The sequence below is a fragment of the Neovison vison genome, chromosome 5 (genome assembly GCF_020171115.1).
Source record: "Neovison vison isolate M4711 chromosome 5, ASM_NN_V1, whole genome shotgun sequence".
Lineage (NCBI taxonomy): Eukaryota > Metazoa > Chordata > Mammalia > Carnivora > Mustelidae > Neogale > Neogale vison.
The window spans coordinates 16,929,222-16,946,430 of record NC_058095.1 but is presented as its reverse complement, the minus strand read 5'-3'; the positions used below and the strand labels follow the sequence as shown (position 1 = coordinate 16,946,430).

The window sequence follows — 17,209 nt, the reverse complement described above, 5'->3', positions numbered from 1 at the left end:
TGCTCGCGCGCGCCTACTGGTGGCCGGAGGAGAAAACGTCCGCGAAGACCTCACTGCTGACCCCTCCCTTGAGAAGGCTCGCGCTCCCGCTGCTCGCGCCTGCGCCGCCAGCCGGCCTCGGGAACGCGCCCTCTCGCTGGTGCGCGGGCTCGCTCTCCGCCACCTACCAGCTCCCGCACCAGCAGCAGCGCAGCCGCCGCCGCCGCCGCCGCCGCCGCCGCCCACCTTCTGCCGCCGCCACCACTGCCACTTTCTCCTCTCTTTCCTCTACTGTCCTCGCCCTCTGTCGACTATCAGGTAAGCGCGAGGCTCCTCTATCTGCCTCCCCGTCCGCCCCCTTGCACTCTCAGGCTGCCGCCCCTCGTCCCCCGCCACAGAGATGGGTTTCGTGAGGTAAGCATAGGTCGGGGGCAACGGCGGGGGCCCCTCCCTGCGCCGTGTGCGCTCGGGGCTGGGAATAGGGCGGCTTGGAAAGGGACCCATGCAAGGGATGCACGCACGCATAAGTGTTGGGGTGTGTGTGTGTGTGTGTGTGTGTGCGCGCGCTCGCGCGCTCTGGGGTGTCCTTAAGACCCGCTTCGCTAGGACCGGGCCAGAGGTTGTGCCCGAAGGGTGGGGCGCGGGTGGCGGTGACCTGGGGGAGGGGGCTGCTGTGCACTCTTGCTCGTCACCTTTTGCCGCAATGGGCGTGTGTCTGTACATGTGTGTGTTAGGGGGTGTCTAGTGACGACCCCCGAAACCGAACCCATAATCCGATTTCTCTGCTTTGGTTTGCCATAAGCCCTTCAGGAAGGTATGGATCCGGTTCTAGAAAAGATGAATCCCTGCCTGCCCCTCCCTACACCTCCCTGTCAGCAATTCCAGTGGGGCTTTCACTGCCCCTGATTTAAGGCGGTGGCCCACTCCCTCCCCGTTTTCCTCCTTCAGAAACCCGCAGGGGACGTTTGGGGGCTGGGAGTGCAATCGAGGAGATGGGGAGGGGTCCAGGCGCTGTCACTTTCGTTGCCCTTCCCCCTGCGCGCGCCTGGCACCGAAATGCGAGCCGCGCCGTGCCCGAGAGAAGGTAGCGCGGGGATCCCGGTGTGGGCTCGGAGAGGCAAAAGGCTGGAGTCACCTGGCCTTGCAGTGTGGAAGGACTCGGTAGCGGCGGATCCCTGCTCGCAACCGCAGCCCGGCACAGGCACGCGCGGGGGCTGCAGGTGCATTTCGGGGCGGGCCCCTTTCTCTGCGCTCTGCGCCTGGCGTCCGGCGTGTGCGCTCCCTGCCGGAGGCGCGGGGCTGGCGCGCAGGGCTCGCCCCTCACTGCGGCAGTGGGTGTGGATCGGGGTGGGCAAGGAGGGGGAGAGTAGGCTTGCCTCCTCCCACTCCCACCCCTGCTTTTTTTCCCCCTCCAAACGCGAGGTGCCATCTTTTTGCGGCGTGTCACGTCTTTACTGTACCCTGCCAAGCCGGGTGTCTAGGCTTTGGAGGACAGGGCGGGGACTGTAATTAAGTGGGGGGGGGACACGATAATCAACGCTGAAGTCTTGGTATTTTGCTGCTGTGGGCTTGAGCCCTGGGGGCGTTCACCCCTAATCTTTCTCGGAGGCTAGATGCTTTGTTTGTAGAGCTTACGTGATCTGCGTTGCCAGCCCTGGTTTTTTGGCTCTTATCTATGAGAGTATTTAACCAAGGGCCCTGCCCCTCCCCCCTATTTTCCGCCCCGCATTTTCGAGCCTTTTGTTAGATCTCTGGCTGGCTCGGGTCAAGGAACCCCAGTCACAGCCCTGAGGGCATGGATGGAACGGCCGTGACCCCGCTCGGCCCCTTCTCCGGAGCCGGGCGGCGCGCCAGGAAGAGTTCGCGGGGCCGAAGGGCTGGGATTCGAGGTCTCTGCGCGCTGTGCGGGTGGCCGCAGAGGAGGAAGCCCCTTCCTCCATCCTGAGAGGCCTGGGGGCCACCTCCCACGGGCTGCCCACTAAGGATCACCGGTGACTCCCGGGAGGTGGCGGGGACAGCGCGCAGGCTGAGCCCCTCTCGGCTTCTGGCCCTGTTGCTTCGCCAGACGGGAGAATGTAAGGAGGGGCAAGAGGGTTCCTCCTCTGCTTCGGGCCACACCCATTTTTCCTGAGATGACTTGGGGGGGGGGGCACCGAGGGGTGGTTGCTATGGAAACCACACGCGTCCCGAGAACGGACCTCGGGGCGTTGCCCCGCCCCTTCCCAGCCAAGATTTTGAACCCAAGGGGCTGGCGAGGCCGCGGCCCTTCAGTCTTTCCGAGGCTGCTGGGGGTAAACCGCCCCCAACCCTGAGCTGGTGACTCTTCCTAATTGGCCTCCGGCGGCCTCAACCACCCAGATTAGCGTCCCTCAAGTATTTTTTATTATTGTGGCTGAATATTATTTTGGAAACGTACAAGATTTTAACTTAAAAGCCCGAGTACACTGCCACCCTTGAGATGGGGAGGGAGCGGGAAAGGGGGTTATGGACCCCCTGGCAAGGGAGTCCGAGCTTCGCCCTCCTGCCACGAGTCGGGTCCGCGCGGTTTTCTGGTTAATTCTATCGCTGCAAACTGATGCGGGGGCGCAGTTCCGAGAGGAATGAGCATCCCTAGAGCCCAATCATTCACGCGAGCTGCCCAGATTGATCTGAATGTCCAGGGATTGGTCGGGCTGGGGTCGAGAGCCCGCCAGAGGCCCCGCCGAACCTTCCTGGCTGCGGCGGCGTCGGAGGTCGAAGCCGGGAAGTGTGGGGCTTCCCTGCAGAGTTGAGTCCTTCAAGGGTGGGGTGCAGGAGAGGCTCAAGGATCGCTTCGAGCATCTTCTCCTCTCACCCCCCCCTCCACCTCCTCCACCCTAGAGCTGGGCGCGGAATTCTGGTTCCAGACAGAGCAAGGGTCTCAGAGCGGCCCTGAGAACGCGTAGCCGGTGGCCGCAGTTCCCCCCGGGGGGCCGCGGGCGGATAGGTCACCTCCTGTCGGTTGGAGGAAAGGGAGCATGGCGGGAGCGAGCACATTTAGCTCAATGCCGGGAACAAAGCGCAGTCCAGACGTCCGCGATTTTGCTCCATTTTGAAATGTGTTGGCGCTTTGGTGGGGCTCTCTTCGGCAAGGCCTGGGAGCTGTTCAAGGAGGAATCCCGGGCGCCAGTGGATGGATCTTCGTACTTGGATCCGGAAACACCATCCCTGGCTCTCCTCGTGCTTGAAGTAACCGGCTTCCCCCCCTCCCCCTCCTGGGATCTCGAGGGATACAGCATTTGAGCCCATGCTCCTAAGGGAAAGGTCCAGGCACAGTTCCGAGAGCTATCGATTCCTGTCCCCGACCCCCCATCAGGCGGGAGCTCATTTATGTCCCGGAACACCCCATTTGGCCTCTGGCACCCAGGAACCTCCAGGCGCGGTCTCCAGCTGGGCTCAGTTGGGCTGGAACCTGGGACAGCGACTCGGGGCCTGGCTCTCCAGGCCACCTCCTGTGTATGCTCAGGCTCCGCAGGAGGGGTTTTTGATCGCTACCCCCTCCCATCGACCTGTCAAATGTCTTTCCTACCTAAATAAATGAAGGTATTATTTTGCAATTTATGGTGCTGCTTAGGTTTGCTAGATAAGAATGGCTTATCCAGGGCGCCTGGGTGGCTCAGTGGGTTAAGCCGCTGCCTTCGGCTCAGGTCATGATCTCGGGGTCCTGGGATCGAGTCCCGCATCGGGCTCTCTGCTCAGCAGGGAGCCTGCTTCCTCCTCTCTCTCTCTCTGCCTGCCTCTCTGCCTACTTGTGATCTCTCTATGTCAAATAAATAAATAAAAATCTTAAAAAAAAAAAAAAAAAGAATGGCTTATCCATTCCTCCATCTCCAGACACTGCCTTTAAGCAATAAATGAATTACCACCCCGCCCCACCCCATCCCAGTGGCTGGTCCCAAGTGACTCCTGAATCTCATCAATTCTTTTACCTACAGCTGCTTCTGAAACAGCTTGTGTTTACTGCAGTAATCTGGCTTAGCTCTTGGGGTTGCCTTTGGGTAGTTGCGGGACAGTTTTGTTGGCTCTGCTGGGTTTTGGAGATGTGACAGCCCTTGTCAGTATGTGCCCGCCCCCACACGCGCCTCCTCCGGCATCTGTCTACGGTGGAAGGGCGTGGCTTGGAACTGGTTTCAGGTATCAGGCTCAGCATCCCTGACTGGAACAAAAGGAATGGGTTATTCCCACAAATTGCAAGAAGAAAACTTAGAAGCAGTTTGATTGAGAAAGGGTCAGATTTATTCCGCCTGGGGAAAGAGTCCCTTCTATTGGATGGGTGCTTTGACCCACGTGGCCTTGGAGGGCAGCGCCAGCCTGCAGATGCAGTGAGATCCTGGTGCCCTTTGTTTAGGCTGAATTTTCTTTCTGCCCTTTTAACATCAGTTCATGAACCCATTTGTCGAAAATGTTAAAAAGTTGTGTTTTTTTTTTAAAGATTTTATTTATTTATTTGACAGAGAGATCACAAGTAGGCATAGAGGCAGGCAGAGAGAGAGAGAGAGAGGAGGAAACAGGCTCCCTGCTGAGCAGAGTACCCAATGCGGGACTTGATCCCAGGACCCTGAGATCATGACCTGAGTCGAAGGCAGCGGCTTAACCCACTGAGCCACCCAGGTGCCCTAAAAAGTTGTGTTTTATTACAACTTCCCTCAGCATTTCTGTATCTGAATATGGTTTGAGTGGCTCCACAGCTGTGTGTGTGAACATAGATTAGTTTTCTAGTTAAACTCCTGATAGTTTTCCAACTAGATAGTATTCTCCCTATGCCCACCTTGAAAAAGAATCACTCAAAAACAAATCAAAACACCGTCAGGGGCTTAATACAGTGCTAGACCTAGAATAGGTGTTTGGTCCATAACCATTTAACAAGTAATTGGGTAAAATGGGAAAATGCAGGTCAAAAAGGTGGTAAAGAGAAAACTAGAAGAGGGGGGCTATATTCAAGGTCATGGCATCGATAAGGTTTGGAGGCAAATCTAGTCCAGTTTGTCCCCTGCTCAGTATCCAAGTGGCACCCAGAAAGCAGTCTGTGCTCCTTGGTGCACCTCCACACCCTCCCTACTCTGCTTCTGAGCCTTCTCCCTTCCCAGTACAGCGCTCCCTGGCCCCAGAGCCCAGTCCCCGCTGCTCACCCCACCCTAGTTGGCCAGAAGAGTGCAGGAGAGAGGATGGAAAGAAAGTACACAAGAGCCCTGCCCTGGGGGGAAACAGATCAGAACTGATCTCTGCCATCTCTGGGACTGTAGGCTCTCCTGGCACCGGAAGTCAGAAGGATGGATGTGGGAAACCCCATTTGTCTCTACCCCTTCTCCTTCCTCCCGCCCTGCCTTTTTCATTATCCCACTTTAAAAAGTGCCCCTCCACCCCTCCATATCCCCCAAAATATCCACCTAGTTAATTGCTTCTCTAACTTGCCAGCCTCACTGCTTCTGCTGGTGGTTTGCAGGAGTCCCGGCATGGAGGGGCATACCTGAGCAGGTGAGGGGAAGAGAGGGTTGCTGCCTCACCAGCTGGGCTGCTTCCAGGAGAGGACCCAAATATTCCAGCTGGGACTCTTGGGTGTTTTCCTGTAAAACAGTGGTATTCAGTCCCCAGGGCCATTGAGAGGTTTAGAGATGTCTTTAATTTTCACAACTGGGGAAGGTACCACTGGCTTCTAGTGGGTAGGAGCCAAGGACGCTGCCAAACCACCTGCTGTACACAGGATAGTCCCCCACATCAAAGAGTATCAGGCCCCCAATGTCACTTGTGCCAGGATCAGAAGTCCTGCTACAGAAACATTGTTACTCTGGCATTCTTATCATAATGGCACTTATGTTCAGGGAGTGTCTTTTAGGAGGCACTGTTGTAAGTGCTCCCCAGAGATGATCTCATTTCATCCTCTCCAACCCCCATTTCGTAACAGGTGCTGTTATTATCTCTGTTCCGTATGGAGAAACTGAAGTACAGAGAGGTTTAGTAACTCACTACAGGTCACACAGCCAGGGAGTGGTAGAGGTGGAAGTCCAACCCTAGCCTCCTCCTCTTCTCAACTACACGTGGCTTTAATAGGCCTTTGTGGGCTAGCCTGGGAACCTGAGCATGATCTCTGTAACACTGACCCATTGGAAGATTCAAATTCCAAAGCCACTGACTCACAAAATGGACTTCTGAAAGAGTCCGTCATTGGAGCACAACGTGAAGCTTGTAATTTCTGATCTAGCCTTGGCACAGGGAGCAAGGGATTTCACTCAACCTCTGTACCTCTGTTTATAAAACAAAGGGGCCTTAAACCTCTTCCCCCAGACCTAGGTGTTCAAGACGGCTCTGTCGTACAAAGGAGCAGCTGGTTCTGATCAGCTCAGAGAAGGCTGGAAATCAAGACTGGGGAATCATGACATAGACTCAGCTATGGTCAGGGCCAAATCAGTGAAGTTTTAGGGACAGCAGATCCTCATCTTAGGTGCCCTCAGAGGGATCAAAGCTTTGGCACCAGCCCGTGGGACCAGCTCTGAGTCTGTGGCTGAATCGAGTTGGGTGGACATGGGAAAGGGCCTCATGTAAGAATCTCAGGGTTCCCTCGGCAAAGGTGGGCCTGGAGGCTTTTCTCACTTCCTGGGGCGCAGTCTGTACAGTATATATTCCTTTATGCTGTGGCACAGAGGGACTGCCTGGAATCCTTCGTCGCCAGAACTCACTGGATCCACCTGGGGGAAGAACGGAGGCCACTGTAATTCTGCAGCCAGCCCTGTGTGGGCGACCAGACATGCAGCATACACGCCCGTCTCACCCCTGTTCCCTCGCCAGCGGGGTTACTGTCCAAGCATGCGTTTCCTGTCTCCAGACACCATGTTCCTGCCACCTGGGCCAAGTTCCTTTCCTGCCCAGATGGCCTCCACCTGAGTGTGGGCAAGCAGGGAGAGGCCATCTTGAGATGGTTTCTGAACTTTCTGGGTTCTCTGATTAGGAGACATTCTGCAGATGTGCAGCTAAAACCGGCTTCCCCGAAATACAAACTTGAATGACTTCCAGGTGGTTTATCTGAGTGTTTTTGCTGTGTTGACATTTCGGTGGGCTCTGTGCTGCTCCAATCAGGGGCACTAGAGAATGAATTCCCCCGAAATGTATTTTGTGCCTTGGCTATTCAGGGAAGGCTGGTGAGCACCTTAAAGGCAGACGCTATTTCTTCCTGACAAGCCCTTGGGGCAGGGCCCTGTCTTGCAGAGAGAGGTTTTAGGTTTGGCTGATGATTAAGGATGTGGACTCTAGCAGAGTCCTGGGTGCAAGTCCTGCCTCCCCCACTTTTGGGGGCATGGCAGTACCTATCTCCCTGGTTGCTGTGGGGGCTTAAACGGGGTAAGGGGAGGATGCAGGGCTTAGCCCAGGGCCTGGCACATAATAAATTGTTTAGGGAATGGTCCCAAGGGCAGCCGCCTCTGGATCAAGGCTTGTGATTGGATGAATGTGCAAAGACATCTCCTGACCCTGGTGATGGATACACTTGTAACAGATAAATTGTTGCACTGGCTAAGGACCAAGATAGGAGTGGGCAGCTGCCCAACTTGCCTGGAGCCCGGCACAGCTGTTTGGGTGGAAACGGGTCCCCCGAAAATCCCACACACCCATGTCTAATTGTACAGACAGAATTCTTGCTACAGGCAAGCAGAGAGTGACTTATCATCTGCAGTCCCTGCCTCTGTCCTCTTCCTTCCTGAAATCCACCCCACGCCAGGAATAGACTGTGTACACTCGGCGCCAGCCAGAGCAGAACCGCGCCCTCCCACCATCCTGGGAACCTCGACCCGCTTAGCGTGCATGTCAGGTTCGGAGATCCTACTAGCCTACTCACCGAATTAAGAGCGAGCGCAGATGGGATCGGGAAAGTAATGGAAGGCAGTGGAGAGGATTTACAAATGAAATGCTTAAGCAGGATGTGGAAGTCGGTAAACCGGCAAGCGGGCTTCATGGTCAAGAGAAGAGTCAAGCCGAAAAATGTTCACTAAAACAAACTGGACATGTTCTGAGTCCAGGGGACTCCAAGCATCCCAGGCGTATGCTCCTATCTGAATTACTAAATTTGGTTTAAAAAGCCTTCTTATCTATGCAGTGAAGACTGAGGGTCATACTATGTCAGTTTTTTTTAAAAAGTCATTAAAGCAGAAAAAATCATTATGAAATGATACTCTTGGTGTTTGGATCAGCTGGTTGGAATTTCTTGTCTTCCTTCCCTAAGCTACACTCACAATACCTTGTTAAGACTTCAGATTTCAAAAAAAAAAAAAAAAAGACTTCAGATTTCAGCTCCTTGGAAAGAGGGATTACACTACCGAGTAATCTGAATGCAGTATCTCTCTTAAGTTTTACTGTTTCATTCACAGTCTTTAATATCTCCTTTGACAGTAAAAAAAAATTACTCAGTTTTATGAAGTCTTTCCAAAGCGTTCAGCTGGATTTTCCTAAAACCAATGAATGACTTTAAGAGTTTGCCTTTCATTTTGCACTTGAATCTCATCCGCTTGTGTCTTATTTAAATTATATGATTATGGTCACAAGGGCGACGGACCTCGAAGTTTGGCTGTGGTAGGAGGAGGCCTTGGCCATGGACATCAGGCCTTGTGGACCTACCCTTGAATATTTACAGTCTTTCCTTTCTCCTTCTTACACAGTGTCAGCTAGGACTGAGCGCCCTGTGGAGACTGGTATTAAGTGAATGGTGGGCGGTCACCTTCCCTGCCTACCCCATCTCTTGCCTGCCTTCTAGGACAAGCTCAGCACTTTGAATTCATTCACACAAAATCCCAGGTTAAGGGGGTGTTGCAAAATTCTCCTTATAAAGCCCAAAATAAATATAAAATCCCATCTACTATATGAACTCCCCTTAGTGAAGGAATTTTAGATGAAGATCCAACTTTTAAAAGCCACTTTGAGGGACGCCTGGGTGGCGCAGTTGGTTGGACGACTGCCTTCGGCTCAGGGCGTGATCCTGGAGTCCCGGGATCGAGTCCCACATCAGGCTCCCAGCTCCATGGGGAGTCTGCTTCGCTCTCTAACCTTCTCCTCGCTCATGCTCTCTCTCACACTCTCTCTCTCAAATAAATAAATAAAATCTTTAAAAAAAAAAAAAAGCCACTTTGAATCAGCAAGATAGAATTATATCTGAAGCCATTGGAAATGGGGCTGCCTTCGTGGCCCTTCCTTTGGTCTTGCCCCTCTCCTGCTCAAGCTGGCATCTAAGAGAAGAGGGACGTAATTATCTCTGGTCCCAGCTGCTAGTCTGCCCACCTACCTGGAGCCCAGTTTTCTGTTTTCGCAGGAAGTCTGGATGATGTTGTCTAGGGACTTGTATGCAGTTGTAGCATAAAAAGCCCAGGGTTGCCCTTTCATCTTCGAGGCCTCCTCCCAAGGACATCAAGGGTATTAGAAGACCCCTGGGGTGCATAATTGCTGTCATGTGATCTCCAGCCAACACGTTATGCCAAAAGGGAAGTGCAGGGAAAGACCGTTTCACAGAACCGTGGGACTGTGTCCCTCCTCCAGGGTAAAAGACCTGAATGTGAACCAATGGTCTAGTTCATGTGTCAGCAGAATCATTCCGGACCAAACCCAGTTAGGCCACTGATGGGTAGGTCATTTCAGAGGTGCTTATTTCCATTTGTTCTCAGTTGGACATTGGCACCAAACCATCGTCCTAACTCATGCCCCCTCCCACAACCTACCCCTCTAAAAGAGGCTTATTGATTAATTAATAATCTCAAATCAAATGCTTTAATGCCCAAGGGAAAGTTACAATTTAAAGACTCTCTTTGGTATTTGTTTTATTGGAGAGAGAGAGCACAAGTGCTTGTGTGGGAAGGGGGTCAGAGAGAGAGAGAGAGAAAGAGAGAGAATTGCAGTCAGACTCCCAGCCAAGCGCAGAGCCCAATATGGGGCTGGATCCCAGGACCCTGAGATCATGACCTGAGCCGAAGCCAAGAGTTGGACACCCAACCAACTGAGCCCCATAATTATAATTATGTGTTTAAATGTAAATATTCACTCCCTTATTTGATACATGTCTAGACTTTTTATATTAGGTTTGCTGAACACTTGACAGCTTTCAACTTTAGTATTGGTAATGCATCAGAATTTAAATTGAGGTATGTTAATAAGTCAAGCAAAGGTTGTATATATGAGTAAAATACTTGTATATAATCTGTGTTGGGGTACGGTAATAATTGCAGTATAAATGCGTGTGAACCTGTCCCTTTCAAAGCTCCCATTGCCAAGAATCACCAGGAATAGCTGTTTGGAAGAGTCCCCAGATCTTCTGCCATCCACCTTCTGTCTCTTCTTTTCCTTAGGAACAGGGAAATTCCACACTGGCCCCAGGACACATGCCTATGCCTCACCATGGGCCCAGTTTAGAAAGGAAGGATTTTGCAGAACATCTCTAAATCCACTTGAATAATGGAGTGATCAGTCACAGACTCACCTGAACCTGCTTTAACCCTATTTAATCTTTCCTGGGGGTTAATCCTGCAGGATGGGCCTGCTGGGCGCCTCCACTGGATTTAGTTCTGCAGGCCTCCTGTATCTGGAGTCCCTCCCTTTTTAACCCTGCAGGGAACAATGACTACACTCTGTTCCCTGCAGAGGGTTAAAAACTGAATACATTGAAATAAATCCCTTTCAGTGTCACTAAAGTGCTATAAATAATTATGAACTGATGCTTGATGTCTGATGGGAAAACTTTTTTTTAACTGGCAGGATTCTTGTTATAAATTGATAATCTAGGTCAAGTGACAAAGAACTTAAAAAAAAAAAGATCTGTGGACATTGGGGAGGGTATGTGCTATGGTGAGTGCTGTGAAATGTGTAAGCCTGATGATTCACAGACTTGTACCCCTGGGGCAAATAATACATTATACATTAATTAAAAAAAAAAAAAAGGTCTCCTTATCGTTTATTGCTGGCAAGACTGAATTCCAGAAGCTAGCCATTGCCTGCCTCATTTTGTGGGCCTGTTATCCCCCGCTGCATGGGCTTGCTTGCCAAACCCTGAATTTAATTGCAGCCTTTCGTGTTTACCATCTGAAGAGACTTGGGCGAAGTGGAAGATTTCCTGTACCTCCATTTTTCCATCTGCAAAATGGGGATCCTGCAATGCCCTCACCCCCAAATGGATAATAATGCAGGCTCCCTTCTCACTGGATAGTTGCAGAGCTGAAATAAAACATTCTATGAGAATTCCTTTGAGCGGCTCAGAAGACCAGTGCCGCAGGTAGCCAGAGTCAGGCGCTGATCTGAAGTCTCCACAGGGCGAATGGAGCCCAATGCCCAAGGTCATTCAGCTGCCGCCACCCTGCTCCCCTCTTGCCGGCAGGACAGTGCAGGCTCCTTCCCAGGGGTGAGCAGCCATCAGCAGGGCCTGTGCCCATGCTGGTTGGACAGGTGGTTGAGGTCCAGCATGTACAGGTCTCGTCTGTTCCCTTCTTTGCAGAGGAGGTCTAAAGCCGGGGTGCAGGACAGGACGGAGGGTGGTCACGTTTGTACTGTAGCCTGAAGTGATACCCAGAGAGGGGCAGGGGGCCTCCCTGACCCCTATCCTGACCCTCAGGTGGCCTGACACGCAGAGAGAGATCACAAGTAGGCAGAGAGAGAGAGAGAGAGAGGAGGAAGCAGGCTCCCTGCTGAGCAGACAGCCTGATGCGGGGCTTGATCCCAGGACCCTGAGATCATGACCTGAGCCGAAGGCAGCGGCTTTAACCCACTGAGCCACCCAGGTGCCCCGGTCTTTCCATTTTTGCAGGGGTTTTCAGTTTTTCTTCCTAATCAGACCAGGACTTGGTACACAATCCCCTATTCAGTTATGCCCGGGGGCAGCCTCTTCTGGCTACTCTGTGTTTGGCCCCGGGGTGGGAACCAATTCAGGCAAGAGTGATTAAATTAAAGGCAGATGTTGACTTCGGTGGTGTGATATCTGGTGGCTGTGGGGCCGCTAGAGGCTCAGCCAAGTGTCATTAATTGAAGTGCCACGACTTGGAATTTGAATGGAGCGAGAGCTGGGTTATCGTCTGTCTTTGCCCTGGGAGGGGGGGCTTCTCATGCACGGGGATGGTGGGTAGTAGGTCAGGGCACGCGTGTCACTGCAGCCTGCAAGCAGCCTGGCTGCCTGAACACAGTCCCTATTGGTCTAAATTAGTTCTGTTGTATGACGATGCTGGTAATAATGGTACGAGCTGGTTGCATTTATTCTACTAAAAACATGGCCTCCTTTAACCCTCCCTCCCCCTCGAGGCAGGGATTATCATCCTTATTTTGCTGGGGAGCAGACTGAAGCCCGGAGACTCCCCGGCTGGAGAGGAAGCCAGGTCATGCTTGTCCCCAGCTCCTGTGCCTCCCTGCCTTCATGCCTCCCCTCTGCAGGCCACTCTCCATGCCAACAGATGTGTCTTTAGCGCTAATGCCCAGAGAAGCTGTGCCCTCCAGCTTCCCTGAATGGGTCATATGCAACCTGAGCCTGGAGAAAGTATTTTAAACTGAAAGCTAGCCTCTAAACTGGGCTGCCGCTTCATGTCGCCGGTGACGGCAGAACCAAATTTAGTGTCGTGGGCAGGTCGGCACTTATCCAACAGAGAAGCTCATTTTTCTTCCAGTTTGCACAAAACATGAGAAATGTCCACACCTGCCACACTTCTTTGGAGGGGTTATGTGTGACCGAAGGCTGGGAAAGGTGGCCAGGAGAGGCCTGGATGTGTAAACTCAGGGGAGATGACATTCAGGTTCCCAGGTGGTGTTTACAGGGAGAGATTTAGTTCAAAGTGGGAGTTTTCCCATTTTCCCTGGGCCAGGCCTACTGTCTACTGTTAGGAGAAAGGGTCACAGTGGAAAGGAGGGGCTGGGTGGCATTAGTCAGCCTCCTGCTGTACTGCCTGAGCCCCCTCCCTCAACAATCCACTTTATTTCCCCTGTGTCTATACCTCTGCTGTTCTCTAGGACCAGGATAAAAGGGAGTAATGGGGAGCAGAGAAGGGGGGCTCACATGGACAGGGTTGGGGGCCACACATAGTGGAAAATTAGAATCCACAGCCTCACCAGGCATGTTTATGGCACTGAAATTCCTACAGCCACCCTTGCATCTAATGAAAACAAGAACCATTTCTCAGTTCTGTTCTTGCCTCCCTCCTCCCTGGCTTTTTTTTTTTTTTTTAAATCCATTAGCTCTAAAGTAAACTATATACCATGTATGAGATCTCACCCTGGTTTCTTTTGTTGGGTTTTCCTGGGTGGGGAGAAAGACAGCCGTGATCATTTTGGACTATAAATTGTATTCAGGGTGTGAGTAGTCTGAGTAGTTCAAGAAAATTCTTTATTTATTTTTTATTTGACAGAGATCACAGGTAGTCAGAGAGGCAGGCAGAGAGAGAAGGGGAAGCAGGCTCCCCGCTGAGCAGAGAGCCCAATGCGGGGCTCGATCCCAGGACCATGGTATCACGACCCGAGCCCAAGGCAGAGGCTTTAACCCACTGAGCCACCCAGGTGCCCCTCAAGAAAATTCTTAAAAGCACCCCAAACTAAAAGATGGGGCCACCTGGAGGAACACTGTCAGTCCTGGCACTGAGCGCCGGCCTGCTTAGCTCTCAAGAATCTGGGTATGGGCCCCTTTGCCTAAAGCACTGGATGCAAAGTTAGGAGCATGGGAACACTGAGCAGAGGGCTGCTGTCTCGCTTGTTGGACAGGCCAGGGCATGCTGGCCACATCTGGGCCTCCCGGTGCAGGGAGCTCATTCATCATCAAAGGTTATGGCCACATTATAGGCACCAGACCCTATGTCTCTGGGACTTAATGACTGAGGTTCCTGGGATTGCTCCCTTCTGGGAGAACAGACCCTGTCCCCATGGGCCCAAGTTTGCAGAGAAAGCTTGGGATGACCTGGCTTTCTGGATACACTAATAATGTTCTAATTTGGACTAATTAGGGAATGATCCGTCTCATTTAAAAAGCTGACTTACTTTTAAACACTCTTATCTAGGTATTTGGGAGAGGGGAGTTGTATAGGAACATTTTTGTTGTGTTGAGGCTAACTAATGCCACCCAGCCCTTTCCACTGTCACCCCTTCTCCTAACAGCAGACAGTCGGCCTGGCCCAGGGAAAATGGGAAAACTCCCACTTTGAATTAGATTTCTCCCTGTGGACACCACCTGGGAAGCTGAATGTCATCTCCGCTGAGTTTACACATCCAGGCCTCTTCTGGCCACCGTTCCCAGCCTTCGGTCACAACGGGGCGTGGGGCACAGCTCACATGTGGGTGGCCTACCTCGTGTGATGTCAGGGTGCTAGGAGGTGTCCCTAGGTGCTAGGGGGACCCCCCTTCCCCAAATTGCTAACAAGCAGACAGTCCTTTGGAGTTTATATGGTCTCATTTAGTTCTTGATGTGAGCCTATAAAAATTCTTTTCCCTTTTACAGATGATGAAACTAAGGTTCAGCGAGGTTAAGAGGCACCTCAGAATCACATGGCTAGTGTTAGAATGACAGGGAATTTGAACCCAGAACTTCTGCTTCTCAAGAGCAGGTCTCACCCTGGCTTTTCCATCCTTGGCTCTCCCTCCATTGCTTTAGCCTGAGGGATCCTATGGCCAGTGCTTTTTGATTAAAAGAAAATTTTATTATATATATATATATATATATATATATATATGGCAGTGACCTGGAATTTTAGCTTTATGATTATTAAATGAAGAGATTGCTTTTTCTTCTTAAAAGTCTATTCAGCATAAGATGTCTTTGGGGTGTGGGCATCATTTGTGCCCCCCTGAAATGCTCCCTGCACCCTAGGAATGGGGGACACGGGTGAGGAAGAAATCACCCAGTCCAAGCAGCCCCCCTCTGGGCTGAACCGCTGGGCTCACCTTTGCTGCCGTCACCCACATTTCCAGGGATCCAGGAGACACAGAGAGAGGATGACACCTCTATTGTGTTACAGCAGACCAGGCTAAGCATCACATCTTGTAATACAAGTTATTTTTTCCTTAACTAACAGCTAAAAATGGTTGCTAGAATTTAAAGATAATTAGTAAATTAATTGGGGTTTTCTCTGGACGACTAGTTTCAAAGCAAATCGATTCATGCTTTCTGCTTTCACATCACAAGGGCCCGTTATGTTGTGTTCGGTTTCCATGACTTCTTCCGAGACCACTGCTGACTTCTCCGGGGAGCCAGTGCCTGACCACATCCATCCGTTGGGCGATGTTCTGCTCATCTCTGTAGCCTCAGTGCCTGGCACAGCTCATGGCACAGAATAGATGCTCCATGACTGTTCAAAGAATGAATGGACAGGGGCGCCTGGGTGGCTCAGTGGGTTAAGCCGCTGCCTTCGGCTCAGGTCATGATCTCAGGGTCCTGGGATCGAGTCCCGCATCGGGCTCGGCAGGGAGCCTGCTTCCCTCTCTCTCTCTCTGCCTGCCTCTCCGTCTACTTGTGATTTCTCTGTGTCAAATAAATAAATAAAATCTTTAATAAAAAAAAAAAAGAATGAATGGACAGGTGATTGCGTGAATCCGATACTGATTGAAACCTCAGGCCTTTCTTCAAGATACTTGAGAATGGAAAGGGAAACAGGTGTATAACTTGTATAATTGTGGGCGATGGGCCACTTTATGATTTTACTTATTTATTTGTTTTGAGAGAGAGAGAGCTCGAGCACATGCAAGTGAGTGGGCGGGGGGCAGAGGGAGAATCCCAAGCGGACTGTAGAGCCCAGCTCGGGGCTTGATCTCCCCACCCTGAGATCATGACTGGAGCCGAAATCAAGAGTCAGATGCTTAACTGACTGAGCCACCCAGACACCTACTTTATGATTTTTTTTAAAAAGATTTTATTTATCTGACAGACAGAGATCACAAGCAGGCAGAGAGGCAGGCAGAGACAGAGAGAGGGAAGCAGGCGCCCCGCTGAGCAGACAGCCCGATGCAGGGCTCGATCCCAGGACCCTGGGATCATGACCTGAGCCGAAGGCAGAGGCTTTAACCCACTGAGCCACCCAGGCGCCCCCCACTTTATGATTTTAATGCCTAATCCTTTTCTATCAAATACAGTCCTGGGGCACTTGGCTGGCACAGTTGGTGGAGCATGCAACTTTTTTTTTTTGTAGTTTCAAGTTTTTATTTAAATTCCAGTTAGTTAGGGTGCCTGGGGGCACAGTCAGTTGAGCATCAGACTCTTGGTTTCTGCTCAGGTTGTGATCTCAGGGCCCTGAGATCGAGCCCCATCTTGGGCTCCATGCTCAGCAAGGATCCTGCTTCGGGTTCTCTCCCTCTGCCCCTCCTGCTCATGCTGTCTCCAAAATAAATTAGTAAATCTAAAATAATAATAATAATAATAAATTCCAGTTAGTTAACATAGTGTAACATTAGTTTCAGGTGTAGAAGTTAGTGATTCACACAACATGCGGTGCTCATCACAAGTGCCCTCCTTAATACTCATCCCCCATTTAACCCGAGTGTGCAGCTCTTGACCTGAAATTTTGAGCTCGAGATCCAAGTTAGGTGTAGAGATTACTTAAAAATAAAGTCTTTAAAAACAATAACAACGGGGGCACCTGGGTGGCCCAGTCGGTTGAGCAATGACTCTTGGTTTCAGCTCCGGTCGTGACCCCAGGAGTCATGGGGTCAAGCCCTGCATCAGGCTCTGTGCTCAGCTGGGAGTCTGCTTGAAATTCTCTCTTCCTCTCCCTCTGCCCCTCCTCCTCTCTCTCTCTCTCTTTCTCTCTCTCTCAAATAAATAAATAAGTAAATAAAGTCTTTAAAACAACAAGAAAGAAAACAAATCCAATGCTATATTTCCTTTTAATGCTTTCACACAAAGACCTGAAGTGGTGAGGGTGGCCAGTCAGCACTTCAAGTTTTGAGTGCTGGGGCACCTGGGTGGCTCAGTGGGTTAAATCCTCTGCCTTCGGCTCAGGTCGTGATCCCAAGGTCCTGGGATGGAGCCCCGCATCGGGGCTCTTTGCTCAGCAGGGAGCCTGCTTCCCGCCCCTCTCCCCCGCCTGCCTCTTCTGCCTACTTGTGATCTGTATGTCAAGTAAATAAATAAAAAATCTTTAGAAAAAAATAAATTAAAAAATGAAGTTTTGAGTGTTCAAAGTGGAAATGCGCGCATTTGCCAGAATCTTTTAAAAAGCTAAGACTTTGTATTAGTTTACACCTTTAGATTCTCCTGAAAACTGGAATGCCACCATAAACCATGAGCCCTACT

At 51.3% G+C, this 17,209-nt stretch overlaps 1 protein-coding gene across 6 annotated transcripts in view; it reads left to right on the top strand.

Moving 5' to 3' along the window:
• Positions 1 to 219: 219 nt before the first annotated feature.
• The window catches only part of MAPT (microtubule associated protein tau), a 95,247-nt gene continuing 78,257 nt past the window's right edge, over positions 220 to 17,209 (top strand). For 2 of the 6 annotated variants that reach the window (XM_044247711.1, XM_044247702.1), the window contains exon 1: positions 220 to 297. The gene's annotated coding sequence lies outside the window, so the exon portion shown is untranslated. Of the gene's footprint in view, positions 298 to 335; positions 394 to 17,209 lie in introns of those variants that run through there. The other 4 variants (XM_044247709.1, XM_044247707.1, XM_044247701.1 and 1 more) reach the window with 3 other exon arrangements.